Below are 4,706 nucleotides of genomic sequence, written 5' to 3' on the forward strand. Positions count from 1 at the left end.
AATAACCAATGGAGAGAGAAAAAAAGATGCAGGAAGGAAAGGGCCTGATGCAGGGGCCACTTCCCTGGAGAGAGTGGGGATACAGTCCAGAGCTCCACAGAGGGACAGACATGGGTCTTGGTAATGCTTGGGGAACTCTGTCTGATGGTTTCTTTTTTCTTTTTATTTTTTTTTTAAGATTTATTTATTTAATTTGTGAAAAACACAGAGAGAGAGAGGCAGAGATATAGGCAGAGGGAGAAGCAGGCTCACTGTGGGGAGCCTGATGCAGAACTTGATCCTGGGACCCTGGAGTCATGACCTGAGCCAAAGGCAGATGCTCAACCACTGAGCCACCCAGGTGCCCCAAGTCTGATGGTTTCAATTTCTTCGTGGAGTCATAGGCTAGATCTCTCTGGCTAGTACATAGCCACTTGCCACATGTGTCCACTAAGCCCTTTAAACATGACAAATTTAAGGAGACATGCTGTAGCTGCAAAAGACATATCAAATTTTGGACTCAGTACAAAAAATAATGCAATATATCTCAGTAATCATATTAACTATTTATTGAAATGATAATATAGTCAATTCTCATTATACATAGTAGTTATGTTCTGCAGAGTTGCCATGAATGCTAAATTAGCCAATAGTGAGAGCCATCAGTCTGGGGAAATAAAGTATTGGGAGCCCCTGGTCACATTTTTACCCTTAGATCAATACATATCCTTGTTTTATGTGATCTTGCTGGATTCACACATCACTTTGTGTATTTCTATTTAATGATACCCTTATTTAATATATATTGCCCCATTAACATTGAACTCACAGCTGATAGCTCTGTAACTCATACCTGAAGGAAATTTATCCAATCTTAGATGAGCAAGAGCATGATACTTGGGAGCTGTTTTTATTTTATTTTATTTTATTTTAAAGATTTTATTTATTTATTCACGAGAGACACACAGAGAGAGAGAGAGAGGCAGAGACGCAGGCAGAGGGAGAAGCAGGCTCCATGCCGGGAGCCTGATGTGGGTCTCGATCCCGGGACTCCAGGACCACGCCCTGGGCCAAAGGCGGCGCTAAACAGCTGAGCCATCCAGATATCCCCTTGGGAGCTGTTTTAAACAACAAAATCACAAAAAAAAAAAAAAAAAAAAAAAAAAAACAGAAAAGAGCAAAAAATATGTAGCACTAACTTGTCCACAAAAAGGATACTTGTTTACTTATGACAGCTGAAACAGGAAGGCAGAGACTGCCTTGTTTGACCTCAGCTGGGAATGTGGGTGAATATTTTTTCATGAATTCTATTATTCTAAAAACCAAATTGCCCCCTTATGCCTTTGATGCTTCAGTTAGTTTCTGCTCATTATGCACACAACACTATTAATTTTTCCATAGCAATGCTCTATATTCTCTTCGTAACTTGATCTGGTGTCTTATTAAATTTCTGGCCAGCTGTCTGTTCAGCAGATGTCTTCATTAGGCTGCCTGGGACAACTCTAGGAGCTTTCCCTATGAGGTTCTGGCCAAGTCCAAAGCTATTGGTGCCCTTGAATGGCTTACACATTTTTTCCCCCCTAAAATGAACTTCCTTGAGTCTCATCAGGCAAACATGCCAAACAGCAGTCCGTTTTGCTGCATGCTCTTTACGCTTTGTGAACTAAATCAGTGGGATCCCAGCAGATGCCAGTACCTCCCAGGACAGGTCTAAGATGTCTGGCAGGGTTTAATGCTGATGGACCCTGCAATTCTAACACCAATGCATTCACCCCATGTTTTTTTCTTGCTGTTTTCTGATTTCTTCTGGGGTTATTCACAACAACCACCCTCCAGCTATCTTGCAGACTTGATGCAGATGTTTTTAATCAACATTTTTTTCTGATTATAAAACTAATAATCTAGAAAATTTGGAAAATATAAAAAGAACAGAGAAAAATAATTAAGTAATTTTAATACTTATATCCTTGCCACACAGAGGGAACAAGTCTTAATATTTTCCTGGCAGCCATTAGTAGCCTTTCATGTGGCTTCACCAGCAATGGATAATGTCTAGGGCATAGGGGCAGGAGAACATGCTGGTGCCAATTAGTGTCTGCACCTGAGGGTCAAATATGAGCCCATGTGAAGGTCCCTTCTGGAGGAACTTTTAAAGGGGAGTCCCACATTCTGCATGTGCAGATGGAGGCAAGAACAGACATTCTGGCATATAAATACTAGTGTGACAGCATTTGTGTTTGTAGGCTGGTGACGTCTTGGATGTTCCAATTCTGTTTCTTCTTCCAACTTCTCTAATAAAATTGGGATATAGTCTATGTATACTATCTTGTATTCTGCTCTTTTTCACTTAACAGTGTAATTTTCTCATGCTCTTAAGTACCTATTTTGAAAAAGCAAGCATGGGGAAAAAAGGGAGATCATCCCTGCCAGCAACCTCTCCAGACATAAATACTCTGCATCACCAATATTTAGTATCTGGGAAAGGTAAAATAGGAAGAAGAGAGAACATGGATATCTGTTTATCTGAAAATAATTGATGTTCATAATCAATGAATCTGTAGTTATTGAGTTCTGACTTTTGCTAGGAAAGCAAAAAAGGTAAGAACAGACTTTGTCTCAAGAAACTTCAAATCTGGGATACAAGATTTGAACTAATAAAAAATTAAATAATACAGAAGTTTAAAAAATAATAATAATAATGCAGAAGTTAAGTAACATCTAATAATAGCATAAATATTTCATAGAAAGCTGATGCTAATAAGTGGTACAAATAATAATCAGTCATAAAATAATCATTGCTGGGAAGAACGTTTGGAATCACGTCACCCAAACTTTCTCATTTATACCACTGAGTAGGCACACCACACACTGGATAGTTTGTCTCCTCTACCCATGACCCACCCCTGCTTCTCAGCCCCTTGGGGATAATGGGCCATTGCCATAAGTCAGGGCTTCTCCAGACAGAAGGAGAACTGATTTTAAGCACTCAATAAAATTTGTGGAAATAAAATGGAATTGAATGTGTCAGGCACACCTCTGTATCCCCCAGTGCTTTATAATATATGAGATCAATGAATGAAGACAGAACAAACAGACAATGACAGGTGCTTGGGAAGAGGGAAGAATACAAGCTCTCATGTTCAAAACATGATCCATCACGTATTGATTGCACTGTCTTGGGAAAATTAGTGAATGATGCTGGGTCTTTCTAGTCAGTGTATAAATCTAGCTGGGGAATATTTCTGGCCTTATTATACAGCCTTTTTCTAAACCTATTTTAAAATCTACCATTTCTGAGATCGCTGATCCCTGTGCATAGTCGCTGCGGCCCATTGCCCCTGCTGGGAGTCCCACCTGGAAGCTGCTGGTGGACCTGACTTCCAAGGGAGCCAGCTGGAACCAGAGGCCAAGGTGAGCCGAGGTGGCAGGAGTCGAGGCCAGAGTCTGTCTCTGATCACCGACAAAGGCGACAGGAAGTTCATCATGGGTGGCTTTTTATCAAATATTCTTTCTAGTTTTGTTTGGAACCCCAAGAAATGAGGATTTTAATTTTGAGATTGTATGGAGCAGGAAAAATGTAATTTTGTACAGATTGCAGGTTGGAGAAGTGGTTACTACTATTCCTACCATCGGATTTAATGTTGGGACAGTAATATATGAGAACCTTAAGTCCCAAGTCTGGGATTGAGGAGGACAGACAAGGCTCAGGCCATACTGGAGATGTCATTATTCAAACACGGATACAGTCGTGTCTATAGTAGACAGTTGTGACCGAACCGAACTGGCATTCCCACGTCAGAGTTAGTGGCTATGCTGGAGGAAGAAGAGCTGAGAAAAGCCATTTTGGTGGTGTTTACAAATAAGCAGGGCATGCAGCAGGCCGTGACTCCATTAGAGATACAAATTCTCTTGAGCTACCAGCACTGAAGGACCCACAGTGACAAATATGCAAACCTTCAGCAACCCAAGTCACTGGCTTCAATGAGGCAATGAGATGGTTAGCTGGAACAGTAAAGAACACATAATAGGGACGCCTGGGTGGCTCAGTGGTTGAGTGTCTGTCTTCAGCTCAGGTAGTGATCCTGGGGTCCTGGGATCGAGTCCCACATCTGGATCCCCGCAGGGAGCCTGCTTCTCCCTCTGCCTGTGTCTCTGCCTCTCTCTGTGTGTCTCTCATGAATAAATAAATAAAATCTTAAAAAAAAAAACACAACACATAATAGCTCAGTCCCTGCTGGCATTCTGAAATGAAGACCACATCACATATCCCTTGGGAAATGTGTGCTTCATGCTACTAAATATTAAAAGTGTGATTGTTGGCATATACTGAGCTGATTGCCATATGTGTAATAAATATAAAATATAACTATTCGGTTAGAAGGGTAACTCACCATTATTGAACCAACTGAATGTTCTGTGTAATGTAAAATCCTTCCTTGCTTTCTTGTGTTAAGTATATGTTCTATTTGTATGGAATTCTTAATTCCAATAGAGTCCTGTTAAAGACTCTATTCTTACCGAGGAAAAAACCCTCCTATTTTTTAATTAGTAGGTGCAGCTTGTTTGTATAAACACTAATAAATATGTTAACTCAAAAAAACCCCACTACCTTTTCTTTTATCTTTTGGTTTTATCTTTTGGTTCATTATTTCATTATTCATCTAATGTGTATCATCAGTACAGTTCTCTGATATTTTGACAATGGTTTGAACTTGGGTAACCATGAG

General features: G+C 40.2%; 1 pseudogene; it reads left to right on the forward strand.

The window, feature by feature from the left end:
• The first annotated feature begins 3,462 nt into the window (after nucleotides 1–3,462).
• LOC129504643 (ADP-ribosylation factor-like protein 1) lies at nucleotides 3,463–4,490 on the forward strand (annotated as a pseudogene).
• The last annotated feature ends 216 nt before the right edge of the window (nucleotides 4,491–4,706 follow it).

The sequence above is a fragment of the Nyctereutes procyonoides genome, unplaced genomic scaffold (genome assembly GCF_905146905.1).
Source record: "Nyctereutes procyonoides isolate TBG_1078 unplaced genomic scaffold, NYPRO_anot_genome, whole genome shotgun sequence".
Taxonomy (NCBI): Eukaryota; Metazoa; Chordata; class Mammalia; order Carnivora; family Canidae; genus Nyctereutes; species Nyctereutes procyonoides.